Source organism: Perca flavescens, chromosome 1 (genome assembly GCF_004354835.1).
Source record: "Perca flavescens isolate YP-PL-M2 chromosome 1, PFLA_1.0, whole genome shotgun sequence".
Lineage (NCBI taxonomy): Eukaryota > Metazoa > Chordata > Actinopteri > Perciformes > Percidae > Perca > Perca flavescens.
Genome location: NC_041331.1, coordinates 37,925,927 through 37,933,590, shown reverse-complemented (window position 1 = coordinate 37,933,590; position 7,664 = coordinate 37,925,927).

Here is a 7,664-nt window from a genome sequence, read left to right as displayed (position 1 = left end):
TCTGGGAGCCAGCAGGGGTCCTCAGGAGGGCGTAGTTAGAACTACAGTAGGTAGGTTTCAAGGAAATCAGGAGGACAAACACATTCAGAGCCTCTGTATTTTCCCTCCAGTCCTCAAACAGTTGTAGTTTGGGAATCCCAGAGTTATAGAGCAGACGAGAAAGGATCGAGGGGGGATATAGAGTGACGTTACAATGCCGACCCCATACGAGCCTGCTTGCAGCCTTAGATCCTCATGTGGGGCCATTCTAACTGTTGCTGAAGCCCTATTCTTGCGTGCTCTGGTTTATTGACATTTCTTTAAACCAATCACAATCGTCTTGGGCGGCGCTAAGCGCCAGATGCAGGTACGGTGCCTCTGCAAAATAGCCTCTGGAAGGAACTTTTTTTGGTGAAAATGTGCACCTAGGGAGGCAAGGTCTGGAATTAAAATGGCTGTTGGGTGTGTGATGAGAATTTTACTCAAACAAAAAATAAATATAATTTGATTGTCGGTTCTAGCTCAGAGGATTCCCGAATTGAGTTTAGAATGCCAACACTTCTGCCCTTCCAGACATTTTACACTATAAGAAGTTCAAACCCTTATTCTACATTGCCTTCAACTGACTTCATGGTACATACCATACCGGTCTAAACATTCAAACATGTATGTATGTATGTGACACACACAAACACACACACACACAAACACATGCATACAAACTCACTAACACTACTCTACACTCAGGTCCACAAACCAAATATATCCCATTACTGCTTGGAAGTAATGGGCCCATTTTTCTCCCACATAGTGATCTTTATGAATAGTGTATAAACCCGACCACGCTTTGGATCCTTGGAGGAGTGTGTGGAGGGTGGGGGGCGGAGGGGGGCTCAAACATATTTCTGCCTTTTATCCTCCCTGATAAAGAACTCCCACTTATACAAACATACAGTACGGCACGCAGACAAACACGACAAATACACACCCATGCACATGTACACTGTTTGATTTTTTCTTTTTGTGTCAGAGTGCAGCGAACACAAGAATCAGAGTGCTTAAAAGCCCTGTCTAAACATAGACCCAAGGCCAACAGTGAGTGCTGTGGTCCTGAATGGTGCTCCACCGTCGCTGCACTCTGCTGCCATGAATTAGCCACAATAGCTGTTCTGTGCGCAGGGAAAAGAAGGACGTTATGCACTTCCTTTGAAATAACACAAATGGCTGAATGTCTCTTAGTTTATTTTTATTTTTTTTAAAGCATAAATTCCATCATTTTTTATTGCGCGTCTTCTGTTGGCGGTGGCACAGTAAGATGTATGCAGTGGTGAATGTCAGTGTGTGTCTCTCTCTCTCTCTTTCCTCGTCTTGTCTGCGGTGTTGTAAAAAAGCCCTTTGTTGTGCTCTGCAGTATAAATCATTTACAGGCTTTGCATAAATTTGTGTAATCTCCTTCAAGGGGGCTGGGCAGCCTATCTGATTCACTGGGACCCAGGGAAGAAGAGTTCATGTTAACTGTGTGTGCTCAACACGCATGGTGGATGGAAACAGAAACCTGAACACTGTTAGTTACAGTATCACGTGCATTACACGCAACATGTGTGAGGAAACACGGTCACATACCATTACACCGCATTGAAATTCCGGAAATACAGTGTGTCCTTTAAAAAATGATATAGTCAGTGCATAAAATATACACTTACATTAAAATGTCTGAGATCCAGGGTACAAGCGGCTGAAATGGGTTTCCTCAGGAGGGTGGCTGGCGTCTCCCTTAGAGATAGGGTGAGAAGCTCACTCATCCGTGAGGAGCTCGGAGTAGAGCCGCTGCTCCTTTGCGTCGAAAGGAGCCAGTTGAGGTGGTTCGGGCATCTGGTAAGGATGCCCCCTGGGCGCCTCCCTAGGGAGGTGTTCCAGGCACGTCCAGCTGGGAGGAGGCCTCGGGGAAGACCCAGGACTAGGTGGAGGGATTATATCTCCAACCTGGCCTGGGAACGCCTCGGGATCCCCCAGTCGGAGCTGGTTAATGTTGCTCGGGAAAGGGAAGTTTGGGGTCCCCTGCTGGAGCTGCTCCCCCCGCGACCCGACACCGGATAAGCGGACGAAGATGGATGGATGGATTAAAATGTCATTAAAGGCAAAGAAATTGCCTCGTACCAACATAGTGACAGACTTTGCCTGAGATATAGATGTTTTTATATAATCATAATCATTATAACACACTTGCTTTTAAATGTTGCAACTCTCGCCAAAGTCCCCCAGGGAAGAAATAAACTTAACTGGACTCGGTTGATGGTGCTCCGAAGACGTTTTGTCCCTCATCCAAGAGACTTCTTCTTCAACAGTAGAGAGACCCACTTATTTAACCTCTGCCACCACACAAATAGTCAATAGTTTCCAAGATCTGGGTACAAAAAGGATCGAATGCAGGTGTCTTTTCACTGGAGATGTTTTGAGACTACTTGCATATAACAGTGTCCAAAACTGCAAAATAATTGTAATTATCCTTTTAGTTGGTAAATGTATACAGTAGGGCTGCAACTAACAATTATTTTTATTGTCAATTGATCTGTTCATTATTTTCTTGATTAGTTGATTAGTTGTTTGCTCTATTAAATGCCAGAAAATGGAGAAACATATCGACCTGTGTTTTCCAAAGCCCAAGATGACGTCTTGTTTTGTCCACACTTCAAAGATATTCAGTTTGCTGTCACAGAGGAGTGAAGAAACTAGAAAATAAGCACATCTGAGAAAGCTGGAATCAGAGAATTTTTCATAAAAAATGACACATAAAGTAGCTAATATACTTTTATAGTTTATTTTAAAATCCACTTGTGTTCAGCTGATAGTAAACTGATTAAAAGGTGTAATTACTATTTCAAAATGCTGATTTAATCCAAGACATTTTACAAAACTCACCCTGGCTGGCCGATATAAACCCTCCCCACACATTTATCCCCTTCTGTTCCATCGAAGTGAGTTTTATTTGAATGGCTTATTCCCAGTAAAACCACTATGGCTGCTGTCACAGTGTCCTTGCAGTTGTTCCATTATTCACCGTCCATGGAGGAGCTCCAGGATTTTTTTGTCTGGATGACATCATCGCTCCAGTCTGTCTCTCCGTCCTTCAGCTTAATGAAAGATCAGTTCAAATTCATTAATCATACAATAACGGACTTGTAGTATATTATAGAAATTAGATGATTTCCTTTAATAGCATGAAATTGAATCAACTTTAAGGGCTGTATCAAGAGTGGAAGCTGACTGCACTTGACTTGGATAGTCCTGTATTGTAGTTGCTGTGCAATTTATCGATTTTATTATTATTATTTAATTTATTATGATTGTTTTCGATATTTGAGCAGCCCTACTATATTTTATGGATGTCGAATAATTTCACTTTTTTGGACATTATTATTTGTTCCTAAACAGATATTCTTTACATCATATATTCTCACACCATCACTTTCTGTTGGTGTCGTGACACACACACACACACACACACACAGATACACATTTGCTCAGTGCAGTGACGAGGCAGCTGTAAGACAGTAAATCACTGAGAGGCGGAGCGCAGCACTGAAAGCTCAGTGACAGAAGATAAAACATGTAACGGCAGGCGGACTCCGCACACCTCTGCCAGCTCTCTCTCTCCTCTAGAAGACACTCTGACAGTAGTCTCATGAAATCATCATCCACTCCATCGAGAGACACACAGAGGTAGCAGACAATTTCATTCACACATTAATCACCTCAAGCAAACATCTTAAAACAGAATGTGGACAGAAGAATACAGGTTCATGGACAGTATATGATCTGCAAGAAAATTTACTGCACCCAACCTGATCTGAGTAAGGCCGGTTCCAAACTCAGTCAGAATAGGTTCCCATTCTACTGCTGCAGTTTTTGGGTGCGTGTTAATACATATAATACCAAATCGGATCCATGCAGACTCAATGTGATCATCTTAACGCAATAGTTCACCCAAAAACGTAGTAAGGTAGATCACCCAGGAAACCGGGTTTGTGTCCTGTTTGAAAAGGGGGGCGGTGCATATGATTAGAATGGTAACATTAAAATAAACACTGTTCACTCATTTTGCATTCGCCACAAAAAGTTATTTGCAGCATTTTTTTTTCTAAATACTTCATGTTTTCTTTCAAAGTGGGGAAGATTATTTTCTCCATTTACTTTTGTACAATTGCAGTTGTTTTGCTTAAGTTGCAGTGCGTTAAGCTCTCCAGGCCACCGTACGACAGGGAGTGCAGGGACGTTTGACCGGAGGAAGGAGAGTTTTGAAAATTGACATTGAAATGAGTCACACAGCAACAATCAAATGGGTTTGGAAGCAGTTGTGAGGTAAAATGAGAGCCGCAGCGTGAGACTTTGACGCCTGGGTTTTCAATCAGACTCGCTTCCTATCTCACCTGTTCGAGCATAATTGTTACACACACAGAATGTCAGGTTACACATCAAAGTCTAACTCTCTTTTTCTCTCTCTCACACACACACACACATACACAAATCACTTGCAAGGATCATTTCACACGTCCTCGGTGGGGAACCCCATCAACTTTCACAGCAGGTAACGGGAATGAAACACATCCCAGAGGTACCTGGCTCAGACACACACACACACACACACACACTGCAGATACATTTACTTAGAGAAGTAGCAGGTTAGTCTAACATGATGGCCTCACTCGTGTACACCACACAGAGATGTAGAATGCTGCTACAACGAATGCCAAATGGCTCCCTCAAGTAACACTCATTCAGACTGCCTCTCATAGCAGATACTGGATGGACACTTGGCTTCTCTGTGATATAAAATAAATATCCTAACATGCTTGTGATGTTCAGTCTACCCACTTTCTTCTAAGTAGCAGAATTAAATTCAGATAATGGCCTTGGCAGTATCTTGTAGAAACCACAAATGAACGTGTGGTGTTAATTGGAACTACTTTTCGGAGGAAATGCAGCTTCCAAGCACAATTTGTTCTCGTAAGAACTATTATGTCAGACAAAGTGGAGGCGCATGTGCCCCTAATGTAGCACATAGTGGTAGTTTCCAGTCAAGAAAAAAGAGTAAAGTATGCTTTCTTACCGAAAATCATGGCTGTATTAAGAGAGCTGGATACAACAAAAATTCTACCAAATTACTCCCAGTGACCAATATCGGTATTTCAAGTAAAAAAAGTCACCTTTATATTGATTTTAAATATTTGGAGTGGCTTTAAAAAAATATAATAACCTGTTTTCTGTTGCAACCCTGCCTCCTTAAAATATATATATATTACTACTAAATTTCTTTTCTCAGTTACAATGTGCTGGCAAATGTAATCACTGCTTATGTTCACAGGCAAAACAGTTTTTATATTGAATGAACAGATTCAAAATTCCAGGATCAATTAGTCTATAGGGAAATATTATTAAATCACAAATGACGCATCTTTCCTAACGTAGTAAGGTTAACAACGAGCTACAAACTCATTTTCATCAAAACGAGCCGTCCTCCAACCTGGAGAAATAACGGGCAGCCAACGGTGAGACAGCAGTAAGACGAGTGCTTATGGAGCGTCTACAAATTACAACACCGAAAAGAGATACAACTAAAATATTTATTAATTAAAATATTAAATAAGGTAGTGTCTCAAAACTTACCTCAATTATAACTTGTCTTCTGCTAGTTGTACTACAGCACTTTAAAATAAGATAAAACTGAGTGCAGGGAAATTTACGAGCTACACAGCAGTATATAAAGTAATCTATATTAGCTCAACCTTTACCAGCTGCAACATTAACGTGATGAACACATTAATTAATTAATGCATCAATAAATATACTTGAATATTACATATTGTTAGAAAAAGTGCACTATTCTGCATTGATACTTTTACTTTTGGTACTTTGAGTATATGCTGATGATATTACTTTTAAGTATGCAGGAATTTTACTTTTTTTTTTTACTATTTGTACACTGTGATATTGTTACTTTTTACTTTAGTAAAATATCTGATTACTTCTTGCTCCCCCTCTGTAGGATGAGGTGGATGTTGCGCATACAAAGCACCAGACTTAGAATCCAGAGACCAGAGTGAGAAGCAATTAAGTTTAGGTTAGAAAAGATCATGGTTTTTGTTAGATGTTGATAAAAACATGGTGTTTCAGAATAAAGTCCCTTTTTCTGTATTCAATCAAGACCGTGATCTTTCCCTGACTTCAACCTTTTTGAGTGCTTTGAGTGTCTAAACAAAACCATCAAAAACAGCTAGCTAGACTATCTGTCTATTTCTGAGTTTTCTGTTGTACGACTAAAACAACCTTTGAACGTACACGTTCCACCAAAACAAGTTCCTTCCAGAGGCTATTTTGCAAAGGCGCCATTGCTCCGTCCAGCGCTTAGCACTGCCCAAGACGATTGGGATGGGTTTAATGAAATGCTTATAAACCATAGCACGTTTTTCTCCCATCCCAGAATGCTGTGTGGACCAGCCAGACCCTCCTCCGCAGCACCACAGTGGAGGAAGGTCTGGCAAAGCGAGACTAGTCAGTGCTACATGTGCATGTCTAGCAGTGAGCTATTTACCTTCCCTCTTTACCATTGCAGAGGTGCCGTTGAGCAAAGCACTTACCCCCCAGCTGCTCCAGTGGAGCTGTTCAGTGGTGAACAGATTTGAATGTGTGTGAGTGTGAGTGTGAACAGGGTGTTCATGACAACGAACACTACCAATACTATCAATGAAACTTTCCTGAATACGGAATGGTTTGTGATGAATGTTGTAGTGGATGAAATCCATTTTTATCCAAATCCAAATTTATTAGGGATGCACCGAACCCAGATTTTTGGGGTTCTGCCGAATACCGAACCCACTGGTTAAGATTCTGCCGAACCACATACCGAACTGAACCCTACTCCCATTCTTAACACAGTAAACACATTAATGAAGTAAACAACATCCACAGCAGTGCCTTTTTCACTGTATTTTAACTGTAAAAAATAAAAAACAATAGGCAACATTATGCCTGGCACACAAGTGGGAAAAACTATTTTTGACAAGGCCTATGTTTACCCTATCTCAAGATCCAACCAATATCCAAAATATTAGCCTTTTAGATTTATAATCCCATAAAGTAGGCTACCCCCACGCTCTATTCACATCGTAGGAAAGTACATCGCTATCGCCAGATGAGTGACAATTTTGTTTTGCAAACTTTTGCTAACCAGTGTATGATGAAGGCACGTTGGGTGGGTGGAATTATAAAAGCTACCGTTAGCTAACGAGTAGCAGCCAGCCGTTCGGTCGCTCCGCTCCCGCTGTAGGAAGACTCATTTGGTTAACACAAGTTTTTAGCTGTGACTGTCCTTCCTTTGCCGTACCTGAAGTTGCTGCATTTAGGCTGCTGTCTGGAGATTCCTTCATGCACAACTCGTATTCTTTCGGTTGTTTCATACGCAAATGCCTTAACAGCGGCGATGTTGTGTATTGTTTAGGGTCCTCGTCACCACGAGACCAATCGGCATTGCAAATTGAACATGTAGCTCGACTTGAATGGCCTTCTTTTGACTGAAAGTACTGCCAAACAACACTTTTTCTGCTCACAAGTTCCATTTTCAGTTTCTCACAGCCTACTGCCGTTGCTAGGTTGCTTCTGCATTCCGTCTAGCTCCAACTACGTCATTA